A 20,443-nucleotide genomic window follows, 5' to 3' on the forward strand; every position below is an offset into this window, starting at 1 on the left:
TACTGTTGGGAAGTGCCTGTATATATTCAGTCTTCATTTTAACCACTGGCAGATTACCACAATGTGAACTATACAATTCACATTATGTGGGATAAATGCAATAATTTTACAGGAGCAGAGAGAAAAACTCCAGCGTACTGAATTTGCAGTAAGTGCTTGAAAATAGCATCCATTCTTCTCTGCAAGATGCAGTATCAAGACCAGATTTTTAGGGTTCTGAATGATTACACTTAAAGCCACTTAACCATATTGATGAAATAACTGCTAGAGAAGTCAAAGCATGGATGCTTTTAACTTTATATGGTGTACACTTCATATAAAATATATGTAGTATATATTTGATTCAAACTAATATACAATTTCCAATATGGATATAGAAAAATGAGAAAAAAATTATATGGTCTCATTAGAGACTTTCCAAAAGTTTTTGGAAGTGTTTATAGATACAAAAAAGAACATTGGTAAGAACTGTTGTCAAAAAAACCCCAAGCCCCATGTGCATGGAGGCACTCATGCATAAGCCAGATGTAATACATTAGGAGACTGCTTGCCCTCACTGGTCTGGGGTTTTGGTGTGGGTTTTTTTTAACACAGGAAAGATTTGGGGGTTGACATTTTCCTTCTTCCAAAAGTGGCTATACTCCTGTCCTCTATCAAACAAGATTGGAAAGAACTGAAAGCAGATGGTATAATGTAACCAGAGTGAGAGATGAAGCAAATACTTCAGAAAGAATAGTGAGAAAGCCGTTCTATCTGCATCATGCCAGGACACTTCTCAGCCCACGTCCACACTATAATTAGCTAGCACATGGGATCCATGGCTAGTAATGCCTTCACACAACAAGCTCAGAATGATTTAGTACAAAATTTAGAAAATTTTGCAGGTTGAAAATGACAACTTTAATTTTTGACACATTAGGGAGTTTTTATTTGAAAAATGTTTTGATATATATTTGTAAAAGCTCTTAAATATATAAACATAAAATAGCATAAAGTCATACATATCTAGTAATTTTCCTTAAAATGTATCTATTTTTCACTGCTATGTCCATGTGCTCCACTTTAAATAAAAGCAAGTTCATGTGATATACATCTCTTAAGACCATTCTTGATGGCAATATGGGGGAAGATTTCAGCTTTTCCCCATAACAGTTCTCTGTAGAAATTATTCAGGGAGCACACCTATTTATGTAAGTGAAAACTAAGTTTCTCTAGGGAACTGGTCGTGCCACTGACTGAATGAAGAAAGCCACAGAATCCACAAAACCTGCTAATGACAACATATCCCTTTATGAGCCAGAAGGAATTATATTCTCTATCCAGAGCTCTCCAATGAGGATTATTTCATTGATTTCAGAAAGCTGAGTGAATTGAATGTCACAAATAAATACGTTCTTAACATGCAACAGCCTCAAAAAAATATAGGCTTAGATCAGGTCTCCAATATTTGCTCAGCTGAAGGATGCATTGGCACCTTACCAAGAGCCCAGAGGTCACATTTAATTTACATAAAGGAGATCAGATCTCCTTCCCTCTCATCTATTTAAAGGCAGGATGAGATTCACAGATTCATTTATTCAAGCAGATGTTGGTTAGACAAATATATACAGGGAAGTCCTTGGGTGATTGATAATGGACTACTCTAACAGATCAAAATAATGTGACCTTGAAATACAGGGATTTTGCCTTTCCTTAGAAACAGGTATCTGAACAGTGATTAGATGTATTGCTTTCATTTAATTTCCTATTGGCTATTTAAAATACTGTTATCTTTCTTTCTCTATGGAAAAAAATCAATGAATCTAGAACCTCTGAATTAAGAATGAAAAACCTTTCATACATTAATCAAACACTCCAATTCTCCAGTGGCCACCTTTACTAGAGACTCTTCCTCTTGTCCAGCTGGGCTTGGGTGGAGAGACATGATTATGAAGAGTATCAATCCATCTGACAGCAACAAGGATATTGAAACTCACCATAAATTGTCACCAGTGTGAATTAAGGAAAGACATAGGGAAAGCAAGACCAGAAATTCATTAACAGTATAAGAAGAGCTAAAAATAATAAGTGCAATTTTTATATGAACTTCTAATGAATGGTAACTGTTTTGGAAGTTTAACTGATAACTTTTAATTACTGACCATTTTGAAAAGGGATATGAAAAGAAGTGATATTGTAGAAAATAGTTATTTTTAAAGTAGTTGGTTTGATTGTTCCTAACTCCTAATATAAACAACACAGTTACTTGAAAACACATTATTTTATATTTATTCATGGATTAAACACTCAAAATGTAAGAAAGACAGATTGCATTCCTTGTACTAAACTAAATGATTGAATTCTTGCTAAAAGTAAACTGCTGAACACAACATTAATTATTAATTAGGAATCAGCTGAACCTAGGATTAATTATAGAACAGCTGCTGTTGCAGACCCATGATCAAGTGTCTGCTCTTGAGTGAGCAAGGATACTTGCTTTGGGAATTCAGGGTGAGAAATTCTTCTGTGTTACTGAGGTGAATCATCCGAAGATCTCCCCAGAAAATACTTTAGAAAACGTCAAATGACAGCTCTAGTAAGAGCCTATTGCTGCTAACCCAGATTTAATGAAGGGATTGAGAGGCAGATGAGGAGCTGGTGTAACAGTAAGAGCACGAATCTTCGCAAGGACAAAAACAGCCCTTGACTGCTCTAGTGCAATTTATCCAGCCATGCTGAAAGAGATAAGGAATGCTTCCCAGTAGCAGACAACAGTTATTTGAAGTAATTGCATGTCCAGAACAACTTCTCTCCAAAACCACATGAGCACTATGGGGTTTTTTTGCATCTTAAGGTTTACCAAAGCGGTGTTGAATAACCAACCACAATTCACTACAGGAGAATGTCAACAGCTTGTAAAGCTCCACAGGAGGAAATCACAGACTCATAGACAGCTACCCTATCTTAAAAGCAGCAGAGACAGCACTTAAAAATAAATGCAGAGTCTTAAGGAAAAAAAAGCTCCTTGTCTATGCCTGCTAAACACTGCACAATATAAAAGTGTGCTTAAAGTTCCTACACTGGAGATTTTATTAAGGATTTTGTTTCTTAAATCTGTCTTCCTTCTTCATTATGTTTTTGATGAGGAGCTTATAAGACCAGTTTGGTAAGGTTCATGATAAACTTTAAAAATTGAAATTATTGGAAAAAGAGAATCATGCTAGCCTCTGCTTTGATATCTGTGAAGGTTTGTGTTTAAAACTCACAAAATAGGTATCTACTATTTTACTCTCAGAAGAGGAATGAAAACCCAGAACAGTTAAATATCAAATGTAATTAAGAATTGTTTTCTTAATGTAGAATTGAGAGTTTTGACTACCACAGAAACAACTATGACCACACCAGAAACAAATAGATTTGGCCACTGTATGGGTTTCAGTGTATTTTTCAAACAAACAGCAGTGCTAAGCTGAAACCTACTACATGAGTGGCAACTGAAACAAAATAAGATGCATATTCCAAAGTGGCTGCAAGTGCAATGCAGGTGGGATAGTATGTAGTTAAATTTAGTGAGTGAAGGTTCAACCAAATAACTGCAAAGGAGGGGGTGAAATGAATTGTAAGCTCCTTACATTTACAACTTCCAGGGTTCTTTCCTTACTGTCTTTGCAGAAATCTATACGATTTATCACCTTGATGCTCTGCATAAAAAATAGTCTTAAAATTCAAGACAAGATTTATTACACTCATGATCTCTGCATAAAAGAGTATCAGTTTTGGATTAAGTGATCACCCCCTACTCTCTGTAAAGCTGCTCCCTGTTAAAACCAGATCCTGTTTTAAGAGTGGATGAAAGCATTCCAACTACATTTAGCATATCTCTTGGGAATGAGGAAAAATTTTGGAGACTAGGAAAGCAATCAGATATCTCTAAACTGCACAGGAGGACACATACTGCTAACCCAAGATTGGAAAACTTCATGAAAATATATTCTTGGCGCCACAAAATCCCTTTATATGCTTATTTGTTTGTTTGCAATGGTAGCTACTATGTAGTACTTCATAAAATTACATCTGTTGTATGATTTTTCATCTCAATTGCTTACTTTCATCAGTAGTGGGACTGCTGCTGTATATCTAAATAAGAATTTCTTTTCTCAGCCCTGTTCACTTAAATATTCCTTCTCAAAGAAGAAAGACATTCAAAGGCTCTTTCAGTTCCTTTCCAAAGAACAATCTGAACAGCACTGAGGTGATGGATCATTTAAAAGTCTCTCACAGCTCTGGGACCCAGAGCCTCTCCTGTTATGAAGTACCATAGCCCCTTGAGGAGCTTCTCTCTAGAATTCAGGGGAGTCAAGATTTCACTCATGGAGACCATTGACATAAAGTCCCAATGGAAAATGATCTTGCCTGACATATTACAATTCATTTCAGCATTGTCCAAAAAATTGTTATTCAGACTGCTAGTATAATTTATAGGTTTAGATGATTCAGTATAGCAAATGGTTTGGTGTTATGCAATACATTTGTCACTGCATTTATTTTTGTGTGCTTTATTACCTTCTCATATAATCCGTGTATTGTGTCAATAATTTAGAGTATAACATGTCTATCTTCGAAGAGAGAGAGAGTGTATATGAAAGTTTGCACTAAAATGTGTGCATTTATACAAGGTATCTGTGGTAATTTTGAATTGTAAAATCATATGTAATAATGGATGAAAAACATTTTATCATTTCAATTTGAAACTGACACTGTCTCCAAACATTCTGCTGACTTATCTTTCATTAATATATATATCTCTATCTAATTCCAGAAAGAAAACCACTTCCTTAGGATAAAGTTGTTTGAGATTAATAAATACATCAGCTCTAACCAGTTTCAAAATAAAGTGTCATTTGCTGTGATTTCAAAGCAAGAAAGAATGTGGTAAAAAAAAAATGTAGCAATAGTAACAGTAGCAATGTTAGTAACAAAAATAAGTATCATGATGAAAATACTTACTTTCACTCCAGTAGAAGATGTGCATTCCAATAAGAGCTCATGAAGTACTGAATTAGATAGTATTTGAAAACAGCAGGACAATATCTCAACACAATTAGATTAGATTCAATTTCTCAAGTATCCATAGCTAACATCAACCAAAAACTGGACAGTTGCACAAAATAGGGCTGAAATGGTGTTTAAGGGTCAAAGCCTTCTGCACACTTGCTGTCTGTTGTTGGGGGATCCTAAGTTTCCTATGCCCACTATTTTTAATCAGGAAGTATAAGAGAGACCTATTTTCATTTCCTTTGCTTTCATACACAGAAACACATCAACTATGGCACCAAAGACAGGTGGTGTAGCTTGTGCTCCCAAGTGAAATAGACATGCATTTGTCTTTATAGCAACTTGATATTATAGGTACTTTATGAACAAATTTCTGATCAATTTCTGAATTTACAGACAAAACTCTGTAAGGAGAAAGCTAAAACTTGTTAGCAACTTTTTCTTTCAAATGGTGTTAATACTGATACATCTTTCTGAGAATTGATTCTAGAAATTTGCACAGGCTCCAGAGTAGCAGAGTTCAGTTTTCCCATCAAAATTTAGAAGACTGAAAGTTGCATTTCTTCAGCTTCCACAATAATGCTGTAAAACAACAAGAAATGGATTGGTTAGTGTTCTTTGCCATAAATGAAGCAAGAATTATTCTTTTGAAGCTACCCCAGCATACAGACTCACCTCTGCCCCAACACTGAAAACTGAACATCAGAAATAGAGAATAAAATGTTCTTGGTTTGTGTTTAGGGCACACATCAAGGAGAAGGAGAATCTGAATTCTGTTTTCTGTGAGGATGGCTTATGCATTTCCAAAGAACACATATCTTTGACAAAAGACATAAATGCCCTAAGCTGGGAGAAGGGCACAAATATCTGCTTCCAAGTACTCCCGGTAGCACACAGAAACATCATCTCAACTGATCATTCTGTTTTGTGTTTTCATAGAAATCTTGATTTAATTTCTTCACTGTGATACACCTTTGACTGAAATGGAGGATGACTTGACTATGTTCCCTGAGCCAATGATGAAAGCACACACACACTATTGCTCTTTACACCTATGGCCTTCCTAATTGGACACAAGCATTTGAATCTCTGGCTCCCAGATCTCTTGAAAAGGCTTTAAACCCCAGATGACTGGGATAGGAATTGAGTCTCTGAATTATAAGTTCTTCTAAGAACTAAATAATATTCCTAATTTGTAGATTTGCATTTAAAAATCTCATTTCCATGCAAAATATCAAAAACCGTGCAATGAAATATCGTGCTTTATTCCCCCTTTGGTGCAAAAATTCAGTAAAAGGAAAAAGAGACCAATGCACTGAACTTAATAAGCTTAGCAGATAAAAAATTAATAGGCATGGAATTGGGAATAAAGTGGAACTTTAAAAATTAATTTCTTTATCAGAAAAATTTTGTTTTATTTTTGCTTTCTGTTTCAGACTTATCTGGCTGGGAAACTGAAGCTTTTGGATTCCTTCTGTAAATGAATAAATTACTGCTGAGCTCTCAGGGAGCTGTGGCTTCTGAAAGGGTGGAAATCTGGTGGACCAGCTGCCAGAAAGCAGTCTCAACAAAGGTGAATTGGCAAGTAATCAGAGAAATTTTGAGAATTTAATCAAAAGTGACTTATCTCTATGAAAATCCCCTAATTTGATGAATAAGCAGAGTCTAGTGACCCTCAAACCCCGTTACTTCCTTTCTCCATGGCACTTTCCTTGTACAACTGATTCTGTGACAAGTAGCTGCTGAGGGCACTCATTCCACATACTTGCCAGGTATGTGAGAAAGCATGTTGCTCTGCTGCATGGGGGATATTGGAAACAGAAATTCTCTCAACCTCCTGGCCAGAATCAAGCTCTAACCACAGCTTTCACAACATGAACCGCACACTTACTTGCTTTGTGAGAATGTGTCAAGAAAAAAAAAGAATGTTAAATATCTCAGACAACCAGTACATCTGGCTTTTATCCTGCTCACTGCCTCACTCAGGAAGGAATATGGTTATTTTTAAATCTAAGGTCCATGTGTTGAGCCAAAGGAACATAATTCTCCAGCTGATTCAAAGATGATAGGAAAAGATTTTAAATGCTTTAAATTCTATAGGCTCATTTATCATCTGCTAAATCTTCTCCCACCCCCAAAAAATCAAAGGCTTCATTTTTTCTTTAAGCACTCATTACAGCTTTGGTCCCCATATAAATCCTCAAAAGAACCCCTGCCGAAACATGTACTGTAATACAAATAGCAAATTAAAAAAAATCGTCATTAGTAGCTCATCAACCCTTTATGAAAACTAATTTATTAATTGATTGGAACTTTTCAAGCAGCTGTAACATTCAAACAGTTGAATACAATTCCCATCACAACGGTGTTACTAAATCATGACCAAAATTCCCAAACCTGCAGTTTATCAGTTGTCCCGCAGCTCTGTGTCCATAATTTCTTTCACTTTTTATCTCTTCTACTCAAATATTTTGGGTGTGGGTTTTTTCAAACTATGGTTACTATTGAAAATCATTTCTTAAACTGCATAGGTTAATTGATAGAGTAATTCCAGAATATTTTAGTGGATACTCTGGAACCACAATTGCCAGGACGTTATCATATGTGTAGCAATCAAGTCACTCCTAACCCCACTTCTTTCAGCTTCTATAAATACTATTTCCCTATGAATTGACTGTGAATGACTAATTTTCAGCTAATTACAAGTGATTCACTTGGATATATGTTTATATACCTTTATGTTTATACACTTTGCCAGTCTATGTAGTGATTGCACTAAATGAATAAATGGCATTTACAGTCCTCTTCTTTAAACAGAAAAAAAGAGTTTATCTAGGAATATTTTGTACATTTGCAAAATAAGGCTTGGTCAGTACTTTGAATAGCTAAAACAGGTTTGACTAACTATTTTAAAAATGCCCACTTTAGAGGAAATTAGTACTTAAGTATAGAAAGCTGTAGTGATTCAATTGTACCTTCTTTTTCTTGACAATTTTGGTTAGTGTTCTGTTTTTTATCTACCCTCAACAGTGTTATTAACTGTAGCAGGTATAATAGAGAAACCTCACAGCACACTAAGTAAAGATATTCTTTAAACATAATTTTAGCAAAATAAACCCAGACAATTATATTCATGCTATTTAAATGGTTGTAACATTTAATGTGTTTAACAATTCTTTCCGGATCTGCACAGATGAGATTTTCAAGTTTAAAAAACAGATGAAAGCAAAATGCAATATAAGAATGGGAGGCTAATGGTAAAATCAAGAGTCAAAAATATGAGCTCTATTTATACTTTTTATTGTACGGAAAGTATGTTTCTGCTAACTTTATCACTGTTTGAAAACCCCACTTTGGGGAAGGAGTTTTCATTTATGTTTTATTTTTCCTTTTTTTTTTCCCTGTGAAATTATAAACAGGGTCAAAGGCATGTAAAATGCTTTGCCCTCTGTTAATCTGAGATGGAATCTGTGGCAGTTTTCCTGTTCGATGGTATAGAGATTTGCAGTATATATTGTAAATCCCATTAACTTGTCATTAAATAATTAGCCACATCTGCATCAGACATATCTGATGCTGGTTATCAAAATGTTTTGCTTAAATTCAGACTTTTTATTCCCCTCTTCACTTTCTGCTCCTTGTTGAATTATTGATTAAGTCTTTCTTATGTTATTATTTCCATGTACATCAGAAGGCTAGGATATATATTCTCATGCTGCATATTATTCCTTCTGGTTTTCAACAGTGGTCCCAGTTATTTAAGTGACAACAGGTGAAGCTTTTTTGGGGAAAGAACGGGAAAAAACAGTGAGGCAAACAGCCAATGAACTTTTTTTCTTTGTTTGAATATGTTATTTATTTCTGAGATCCTGATGATCAGACCCTCAGCTCAAGTTAAATCCCCTTCTGCTACTCTAGCTGTACTCAGGGTGTATGAGCCCCACCTGAAGGAGCAAGTGGAGGTTTTTTCTTCTCATCCAAGTCCCCTTTCCATCTGGCATTAATCCTGAGCTCCTACTGTCCATCACAGTGTGGGGCAGCTTTGGCCCCAGGTCAGGATGAACCTTTTTGTCCCCTTCACTTCTGTTCCTCCTTGCTCCCTCTCCTGTTTGGAGCACAAGCCCTGCAGTACTGTGTGCTAGGCTCCCAAAGCTCAGTAATGGAAGGGGTATCCTTACCCTATGGAGAACAAGCTTTTTTGTACAGGTACTGGTTTCTCATGTGCAACTGTACCTTGATGTTCCTTCACAAAAATAGTTAAAGTCAACTACCATGCTCACACACTGCTACAAGGGAAAGATTTTAGTTGATAACACCTAGGTGAGCCCTAATTCATTAATGCAATATTATTATTATTATTATTATTATTATTATTAATAATAATAATAATAGTAATAATAGTAAATGCAGAATGTGCAGAAGAATTGGGTTTCTTCTGAGTCTGTGAATGCTGCATGGCAAGCTCAGAAGGGATTTATATGCTTAAGTTTCTGGAAGTTGTTAGTATTTTAGGTGGGAAATAAAATGAATTAGAGACTACAGTCTACTACATGAGGCACCTGCTTTAGTTAATGGGATTATTTTTATATATCAAGAAAGTAGTAGCCACTACATTAAAAAGCTTTATAAAAGTCCTGAGATAGTCTAGGTGAAAGACATTACATAAAAAAAGAAATAAAAAAATATTCTCAAACTTTGTGAATCTAAGCTCTAGAAAGCTGAATGTTCTCATCGCAAGGAAATCCCAGGCTCTAGTCCAGAAGAAATTGGATTTTTCTACAGATTCCTGGCAAAAATTAAGCATATTTTTCAGTGGTGTTTTTCAGTGAAGATCTGCTTTTGGAATGTGAAAGGAAGCGATGGAGGGAGAAGTTATTTATCAGAATCTGCATGAAATACTCAGAAAGTCATAAGGCAATTCATCATGTGCATCTCACTGACATATGATCTTTATTTATACATGAGTATCTATCATACCACATATTTTCCAAATCTCAGTACTCTTTGTAGACACAGATTTTGCACAGATGCTTCTTGTGCTCAGTGCCCTTTCACAAAGCATGAGTGCCTTGCTCTTTTAAACACACATCTCTTTTTTCCAGCTGTAGTCGGTACTACAATTTAAAGGACTGGACTATGTCAAATGAGAAACCATATACTCTAAAAGAATTAGTAGAAACTTCTTCCACTGCCTTCCTCAAACACATACTAGTCTATGGCCAGTGGTAACTTAAAATATTTGCACTGTTTCTCTGCTTGTACAGCATGATATAAATAACATAACAATAATACTTGTAACAATATTTTCCTGTTACTGATGAGGAATAGAATCCCAGCCCTAAGTCTCTGGTAGGGTTCCCATTTGCTTATGATGGGTCCAGATGTAGCTAAAGAAGGCTACAATCTGGTAGACTTTGAAAATAAAATCTGAACCTCATTCTTCTGCTGTCAGGGCGGCTTTTCCATGCAGCAGTCTACACAGTGATGAAGGGAGATGAAGGGAGTCTTTGTCAAGCCAGCTGGCTCTGCCTGAAAACTTGCTTGTGGTGCTGAGAGAAAGCTTGTCTCCATGTCTCAAAGGGATAGTAGTCTTTTCACTTTTAAACAGCTTTTCTTCTTCATGGATTTAAGTGTGTTTACATTTCTTTGTCCAAGTGCTGATTCTGTTTCATTGCTGGTTTTCCTATCTCTGGCTCATAGATGCTGTTCATACTTATACCTTGTGGACAACAACTTCATCAAGCCTCATACTATGAACATTCCTTGACAGAGCTTTCTGACAGGTGATTTTTCCATTAGGGGATTTTTCTTCATTTTGACTTTGCTCCTAAACCCTCCTCTCAGTCTACCTGGATGCTGGGAGCCCACGTCAGACTGACTGCAACAAAATCCTCAGATCTGTGCTCACCTCATCTCAGTGAGATACTCATAAATATAGTAATGTTTTCTAATGTAAACTCATAGCAAATTTCACACATTTCTTCAGTAAGATTGAAGGGAGGTGTAAAGCAAAACTTAATGTGAATGTATGCATGAGATATTAGAAAGGAGCTAAATCTTGCTGTGAAATTGTCTTTTTACATTACAAGGAGGCTCAAAAATCGGGCTCGTCTCAGTTCCAAAATTATTACTTGATTTCTTTTCAAAAAAGCAATGTGTGGCAAAATGCAAGATTAGGATTTTTGTTTCCTGCCTGATTTTTTGACTAATCTGAAAATCATCTTTTTTTTTTTTTTACTGCCTGAGACTTCAAGGATTTGGATTTTATTTTTACCTAACCAAGTGCATTGTTGAAATCAATTTTGCCTTAGGATAATAAACAAATTCTCAGACAGTGAAATGAAGTGTTTTAAATACTTTTACTAATTCACAGAAATAAATTGGGCTGTAAACAGAACTCTAATGTCACTTGGGTACAAGTGGTACATGGTTTTGATTCATTTTCTTCTGGAGGAAGACCAAAACCTGCTTTTGAGCATTAGTTAGGGCACTAATCCAGAGTGACATAAATAACGTCTTCTCCCCGGTCTTGAACACCTAGTTCTTATATTTAATGCCCTTATTCTAATCCCTGGGATAGGTGCCTTGTCAGATGTCAGGCAAGGGTAAGAAATGATTGTTTTTCTACTTTCAATCTAAAATTGCATTCCAGACCAATGTCTTTCAGAAACTGATATATCTGAGAAGATAGAGGAATGAATTTTTGATGCATCATCACTTTCTGAGAGAAAAAAATGAAACTTCGATTTTAAATTCCTCACTACAGAATGTTCCAAAATTCAATAGTAATTACAAATTACCAGAAGAATTGATGCCCATAGAATGAGTTGTAAGACAGACAAAAAGGCTGAAATATAGTATGAGAACAATTTCATGTTCACTGTGTTATCTTCTATGAAAACAATTCTGCTTCATTAATCATTCTCAATATGTGTATGTCTGTTCCGTAATAATTTATGAACACAATATCTAGTTATTGAGATACTTGTTATATGAAGATGGTTACATTTCATGGAGGGTAAGTGAAATGTGAAGACAAGCTTTATCTTGACTTTGTGAATGCTTTTGGACTGGAATGAGATGATGTCTGAGTTACGATGATGAAGGTTTTGCTCTTTGCCTTCTGCCACCTAATAAACCTCTTTCCCCATTTAAAATCAAGCAGCAGGGAACCATCAGAACTAAAGTATAGCACTTACAAGAGAGGATACTTCAAAAAAAATCTAATCATATAGATAACCCAAATTTTTCTCATATAAGAAGCTTCCAGACCTGCTTGGTCTGCATGAGTAGAGTATGTGTGTTTTATCCTTTAAAGTGAAACAATATTTCTAGAAACTTATGTTGACAAGTAATTCACCTCTGGTCACAGACTACTTAAGGAAAGAACTTCCAAATAACACTGCTTTTGTTGGTAAACAATAAAATCACACAGAGTACTGTGGACAAGAGCCTATTCTAAAAGTGAGAAAATCATGTAATTGTTCCCTGGGACAGGTGAAAGTATTTTTGGATAAAAACCAGATGAAGGAGAATGATACAATTTTCCTTTTAATCCTGAGGGAGGCATTACCTCATTTTTTGAAAAAAAGTAATGCCAGACAGGGCAATTTAAATCAAATAACCCTTGCTCCACTGAAAACCTGAAGCAAACCTCAATTAAATTGTCAAAATACCTCAGATATTCTGTTTTCAGTATCTCTAGTCTGACTCATCTAGAACTGCGGAAAAAGGTTAATGATTTTTTCCAACCCACCTGTGTAGAGTCAAAAAGCTTCATTTGCCTCTTTTACCTTAATCAAATGGAAGCCATATTGCAACCATTGAAATCTTATTCAAAGAGTTGAAACAATTTTAGGCTCCTTCTGCTTCTTAATTCCAGTGAAACATGCTGTGTGTCCTACTAAGAAGAGAAAATTGCACCTTAGCACTCCACATAGCTACTGCTAATTGTCACAGGTTTGTTATCTGTTATATACTGCTTTAGATAGATTTTTGTGCTTAAAACTCTACTGCTGCTTCATAAAGAGTGTAGCTATTATTTTCAAGATCTCTGGATGCTGCTTCTAAATCATTCAAGTGAAACTGAAGTCATTTACACTTACACTTGAAGTGGAATATGACATGTCAGATGTCAGATTAAAGCCCTCCATCTAAAAATTATTTATTTTTAGTAAACCACTACTTCAGCTCATAAGCTAATTATTACTTGTAATGATAGAAGTACTGCAAGAATTCTCTGCCAAAGTTCATTTAATTTGCATTTTAATATACTAAATCTTCTTTTCATTAATAGTGCTGATACAGGAGTTTAAGAGACACAATAAAAATGTGGGTGTGTTTGTGGATAACTCTGAAATCCACTGTGGCATATAAAAGAAAATGAGAGTCCTCTCTTTGGCACCATTACTGAAATTCTTCACCTCTTTTTTGTGTGAGCTGAAGGCTGTGCAGATGGTTTGGCATAATTCACTCAACAAAATGGTTCAGAGGCAGGGAGGTAAAGCCCATGTTACCCGAAACTTCATCTCTCTTTTTTTTTTTTTGCAGTGTAGTGCAGAAATGTACTACCTGGAAGACTTCTTTGTTAGAATTTTAACAACTTAGTCTAATAAGATGCCATATTTTTCCAGCAAGCATATAGATTTGCTTCTTCAAACACCTCTCAGAGAACACTGTAGCATAGCTATCATATTGTATTTTGAGAGAGCTGCAATACAGGTCTTAAAATGTCATTGACAGCAGCAGATTTGTAAAATTTTGTATGTGCCACTTTAGTATTAGAGCCATCTAATGAAAGCACAAATAAAAGTAGTTACCAGAAGGCAATAGCTACCTGCATTAGGAGGCTTGTTTGAATCCTTTGTGAGAGATATATTTCCTAAAAAGCCATAATTGGAGATGAAAATCAATTTGTCACAAAGTCCCCTTTTTCACTCTTTTCACTCTTTCCTTAAGTGCTATCCCTTTATCTGTCTTGTCTGATAAAGACAGCTTACCCAGCTGTTTTCTTGTGTATCCTAGATAAAATGACCATATCTTCAAACAGCCGCCACACAGAACAATTTTCTGATGGCATTTTTATAGAGTTACAAAAGATCTTCACAAAATGTATGGTGCTGTGCTTTTAAAGTTTACCTTAGCCTCAGTATTATCAGCTTATGTTTCAGTAGTGACTTATGTGCATCTCTCACAGGAACTGAGGAACTGAGCAGTAGGAGATTTTTATATTAGAAACTTTGGATTTTGAGCAGTAATCTCACATTTTACAGAAAGCTTTGAGATCCACCCTAAACAAAAGAACAACTTTCATTATGAGTCTCTTTCCTTACGAGCCAGTGTTCTGCCTCATTTATTTCTTTGAATTGTTTTACTCTGCAAGTAGTGCCATTAAAAGCAATGTTAGAGACAATCTGAATCTTGAAAAGAGAAGGGAAAATATATTGTAGTTTTTAGGAAACAAAGCAGAGAGTTCAGACAAAAAACCCAAATGCTTGAGAGCTCAAAATCTGCCATCAGTCCTTTGTACAATGTATTATATAGCTTGGGACATACAATTTTGTTTAGATCATATACTTCCTCCAGCTATCTTTATATATTCCTTGACCCCACCCAGATGTGTCTGCCTGATGATTTTTAGTGTTTCTATTTCTTTATAAGGTACATCTTTAAACCCAGGTGGTTTAAAGTTAGGCCTCAGATAGAGAACTGAGGCACAGAGAATGTTATGACCTAGAGGAACTATAACCAGGACAGTCACAGCCTCTAAGTAATATTGCCTAAGACTACATTGGTTGATTTATTTTTTTTCCCTCACATTGGTAAGCATGGACATCTGAGTTGTCCTTGGGTTCTGTACTTAACCTCCTTTTGTCACTCCTTTGAAGGGGACTAGCTCTTCTATAGGTTCTATAACTGTTCTGTCATAGAAACCCCAAGAATATGTCATAGATACTTCAGGAGATATCAAGTGGCCCTGGACACTGAGCTGATACACAGGTGAATCAAGCCTCAGAAGTTTGTTTGATCACAGCATCAGACCTGTCGGGATCAATTGATAGCTAATCAGCATCAAGATTGCAAATTGTCTTCCAAATTTTCAGCCTACAAATCTGCTTTAAGATGAGGTATATGGCAGTGCAAATCACAATGAATTCACTGACTGTGCATTCCACGACTAAGATGAAATCTTGGGTCACAATGGAGACACAGATGAGGTGAATGCTGACATGAAGACCCTGATTGCTGATCTTTGTATCTTGACTGGTTTGCACTTAGTAATTTATTCCTTTTTATTTTTTCAGTATGCTTCATAAAAATATGTGTAGTCTGCTGTAATCAGAGGAATTTAATGTTGTTTCCATTAGCATTTTGAACACAAAAGCTCATCTGCTTTTTAACGAGATAAAAAAATCTAAGCCTGACCATTACAGGCAGACAGATTATCAGTGAATTCAGTGTTGAATGTGGTGGTTAGTGAAGGCAAGTTTCCCCTCCATTATCTCAGAAAGTCTTTTTTCAGTTTATATTATCACTGATAAATGTGTGGCTGTGTTATAGTCAAGCTGTGCTATAGACCAGTGTGTAGCTGCCTTATCATCCCTTGGCCAAACTGAGAAAGGGAAACATGATTCTAAACCAGTACTATGGAGTTGGAGTTATGAGGAGAAAAAGTGAGAAAGAGAAAGGTGTTTCAAAGGATATATGTGTCCACAGTAAATGATCAAGGGGAAACATTAGCTGTTTCTGTTTGTCAGAAAGGGAATGGGAGTCTGAAGGGTCAAGTCACTGAGCAAAGCAAGACATCTCATTTTGTTCCCTAATATTTTACCTGTCTTTTGTGAGTTTCCCCCAAATGACTCACTAATCCAATCAGGATCAGTAACTAATGATTCAAAGTCCCTCAAAACTATGCTAGTTATTTCAGATGAATCTTCATATACATGACCATGCAAATTCTTCATGTTGTTCTTGTGAAAAATTGCCTCATAAATAGTTCTGGTAAGCGAGGCAGCAGACAACTTAAGTGAAACATATCATGACAAGTATGCAAATAATGTCATCAGGCCTAGCCAATATAGTGTCAGATTATGAACCAGATCCAGCATCTTTGCTTCCACATGGTGATTCAATGTTTCTGGACTTTGTCAGCAAAAAATAAATCATGGGTCTGAAAAACTTGATGCTATTTTTCAGACATGGCAAGCAGATATGTACAAAAATCTCTTCAGGTCTGATTTATTAAGATCACCTTTTTGTCTCCGGTGAAGAACTGGAACACATGCATTTTTATTTTTTCCTCCAAAATGCTCATTTATGGAAGAACATGTTTCAGCCCCTCAATGATTATTCTATGCTTGTCAGTTTTAGATTGCAGCTCCAGGTCTGTTAATGGTTTCTGAGGTGATGCTGATGCCTCTGAGGCTGCCTGGCAGAATTGCTAGCATAAAACTAATGAGTATCCTGGCACGACCCTGCACTGCTAGGACATGAAGGCAAAGGGGGAAATAAATTAGAAACCTGGGTGTGTAGAAAGAATATCTGTAAAGGCACTTAATGGAGTCTAGAATAGGAAATTAATCACCCATAATAATTAGGGTTTGTGAGACTATTTAATTTAATTCCATTTACACATATTTTCCACCCAATGATTAATGAACTCTGGGATAGCTTGTAAGCAAAATCTGAACCTGATATAAGCTTTAGAAGTGTGTAGAGTAGAGAGTTATTAGACCACAACAGCTTTAATCTACTGTTTTCATTTTATATCTAACGGGTTTCACATAATCTTTGGGTACAAAATGACATGGCACCCAGTTTAAAGTGCTTTTGGAACATATATAACCTGAAAGTGCTTGATATAATCCAAGTGAAAAATGGTAAATTGAACAACATCAGTGTGAAGCAGACTATTATTGAACTATTAAAAGCTGAAGCCAGTACAGTTTATTGTTTCTAATTCCTCAGCCTCAAATTCTTATTTAACATTTCACTTTTTCCAGGTCAGTAATATGTTCATTTTTATTTAATACAGTCATTAACTTCCAGGTCTTTTTGTGAAGATAATTTACCATACTTTAAAACCCTGGAAATGTTTGTGTTTAAAGTTACTGTCAAGCAAACAATAAAATAAAGGCGTTAAAGATTTTGTCTGCTTTGACTTCTGAGTGCACAAGTTAATGACAAGTCATTTTTGTAATTTGAGGCACAAATTTCTGAAATTCAGTGTAGTAGGTTATGCAGTCAGTGAAACCTCATGGTCATACTCATTCCTTCTGGCATTCATGCCAGTGCATGTGTGAAATGGCTTTAGAAGAAAAATGACAGCATTTTTCCAAAGATGGAAATAAATTCCTAATAATATAAATAGGATAAACTCAAACATCTTGGGTAGCATTTCAGAGTTTGACCTCAGGCTGAAAAAAGGGGCGGCCAAAAGCCTCATGAAGCTCAGCAAAAGAAATTGTCAAATTCTACATCAGAGGAGGAGGAACCCCATGCACCAGCACACGTTGGGAGCCACCTTGCTGGAAACAGCCTTGGCAGAAAAGGCCTAGGGTACTGGCAGACACCAAACTGAACATGAGGAAGCATTTAGGGTGAGTGTTTTAAAACATGAAACTATTTTGAAAATTTCATCAGTTTTCTATCCAGTACCAAAACTGGATTAAGGCCTGCTGCTTCCACCAGCTACTGAAGAGTTAGTTACCAATGCACACACATTTAGATATGTGATGATTTACTTATGATTTTTCACACTCTGCCAACTGATAACTTTACCTTGCAGTTCTTATCCATCCCTGTCACAGTTCAATGCAGCCATCTGTAGGCTTATGTGGAGGAAAGAGTCTTAGCAGAATAAAGAAAGGGAGCTCAAACACAGTCCCACCTAAAAAGCGATTGGAAAAGTAAAGCTGGTAATGCTCTGAATGGATAAAGAGAGCTTACCTTGAATTTCAGTTACTTCAGCCCTTCCTTATATAATGATAAAATCAGTGTTTATGCTTTGGCTTGACAGCTGAGTGAAAGTGTGTCAGATATGGCAAATACATAAAAAAGTTTTCTGCAACAGAGAAAGTTTTCTGTCTTGCAAGTAACAGGTTCTTTTGAAATTCAGTCCTGACAGGAATGCATGTAAATATTCCTGTACAAAACATATTGTATCTGTGAATTCTCCTTAGGTGAATGTAATTCTGCTAAGTAAACCCAATAGGACTCTATTTGCATTTATTAAGTAGACTAGAAGCTTAAACTTTTTTTTTAGCTATATTTTAAAATTCAAATATTGGGGACAGAAGCTTTGACAGATTGTCAAAAGGTACTTGCAACATTCTGTAGAAAGTTATCAAAATAGAATTGCACTGTGAGGGGTCACTTTCCACTGTCTAACCTTAATTTATTGTTTTTGAAATGGAATTGCTTCTAAATAATCACTAGGAATAATGCACTTTTGAAAAGCAAAAGTTCTTGTATATTACATCTCAGAACCCTTGCTGAGTTAGAAATTATCACTGACACAGATAGCATTTGAGAGCATGGGCTAGGTCAGGTATTAAATAATGTCAAGAACCAAGAATCTGTGCCAGACAATTTATGCTAAAATTATTAACAAATAAAATGAGAATTCCTCAGAAAAAAATATATAATCCTAATGGATTATATTATTAAAAATTAGTTGCTTCAGAGGATTATTTTGGTTTATTTAAGAACATATAAAAAATTGCTCTGTCTTCTTTAAATATATATATATATATATATACATATATATATATATATTTGTCTGTGTGTCTGTGTGTCTGTGTCCCAGCCTAGTAAAGAATGTAAATATTGGTTCCACCCTAATCCAGCAAAGTCATGTCCTAATTTCCTAAGACATTGGAAACTCCACAGTAAGTCATGTTATCAAAAACTGGCATCACCTTGTCAGAAAATAAACCTGTGAACTTTTGCTTAGTAAAGAAAGGGGAATGTAGAGCTACTGAAAAAAGATATACTAATCTACAACTGAAACTGTGTGATAGCAGAATGGTAGGTAGAGTCAATCTAGGATAAATTTCAGTACCAGTAAATGTGGCACTGAATGGCAATGTGTTTGATCTGGGCCATATTTTCCTTTTCATTACCAGAGAATGCAGTAGAAGTAATTAAAAACTAGTTTTATGCAAATATATTCATTCTCTGCTTTAAAAATGCTCCCTAATATGTTGATTTTTGCTGTTATAGAGTTCATTTTCTTCAGGGTAGCTAGTTCCATTCTATGTTTTGAATTTGTGCAGTAAACTGTTGAAAATTCAGGAATGTTTTAGCTGTCACTGAGCAGAACTTGCAGAGTTAAGGCTTTTCTCCACACCCCTCCACCAGTAAGGAGGCTGGGGGTGCACAGTGTGTTAGGAGGGAGCACAGCCAAGACAGCTGACCCCAAGTGACCCAAGAGATATTCTGTACCATTATAAGTGGTAGAATCCTGCTTCCCTGGGGATGGTTGAACATCTGCTTGCCCATGGGAAGTATTTAATTCCTTTGTTTTGCTTTGCTTGTGTGCCCAGCTTTTGCTTTGGTTATTAAGCTGTCTTTATCTCAACCCATGATTTTTCCCACTTTTATCTTCTGACTCTTTTCCCCCATCCCACCCAGGGATAGTGAGTGAGCAGCGGTGGGACTTGGTTGCTGGCTGGGGTTAAACCACCTAGGAAGAAAGTGGGCATAGGAATTATTCTATGTTTGTACTGTCCTGCTGTCTTTCCAGCAAGTTTCCTTGTACCTTTAAATTTGTCCCACAGCTGTGAGTCACTAAATTCTTTTTTGTTGTTGTTCTATTGCTTTTGCATATGGTGGAGGGTTACGTATGCAATGTGATTTTGGAATTCAGAACTGAAGAGTATAGTGATGTGAATGCCTCCCTTTTCATACACACTGTTATCTAAATTCTCTGAGAGTTAAGTCCTGTGTTTTCAAACAATAATAATTGTTTGATTAATGAATGGTTGAAGATGAGAGAGCACCATGAAGGCCAAGAAGAATGGTGTAAAAAATCCTATACAATAATTCTCTCAATGCAAGAACCAGGAAAATTCAGTGGAAAGTATAAAACAAGGACAAGCACACAATTGGTTGGATAGCTGAGGAGTGAAACTCACTTTTTAAATATAATGAATCCAAGAAGTCACTAAAACATAAAAAAAATAGGTTGCATTTAAATTATGTATAATATCCAGCACTTTATAGGTTAAAAAATAAGCAGCAAATTCTTCTTTAACTGTCAGCAAAAGATTCCTTCAGAATCCTCTAAAGCATCTTTACTCAACTGTGGTTAGAAAATATGAGAGTAAATGGACCATGTTGCCTATTCTAAGTGCTTCAGTGAAATTATAGTTTGTTATTTGGGATTTCTGGTTTTGGAAATTACCTA

The 20,443-nt window shown here is 35.8% G+C and overlaps 1 long non-coding RNA gene across 2 annotated transcripts in view; it reads left to right on the forward strand.

The window, feature by feature from the left end:
- Nucleotides 1-20,443, forward strand: part of LOC139589860 (uncharacterized) — a 78,625-nt gene that overhangs the window by 20,437 nt on the left and 37,745 nt on the right. For both annotated transcript variants that reach the window (XR_011679148.1, XR_011679149.1), the window contains one exon: nt 6,471-6,607. This is a non-coding gene — a long non-coding RNA (uncharacterized lncRNA). The remainder of the gene's footprint in view (nt 1-6,470; nt 6,608-20,443) is intronic.

The sequence above is a fragment of the Agelaius tricolor genome, unplaced genomic scaffold (genome assembly GCF_023055355.1).
Source record: "Agelaius tricolor isolate 1412-34295 unplaced genomic scaffold, bAgeTri1.0.p SCAF_5, whole genome shotgun sequence".
Lineage (NCBI taxonomy): Eukaryota > Metazoa > Chordata > Aves > Passeriformes > Icteridae > Agelaius > Agelaius tricolor.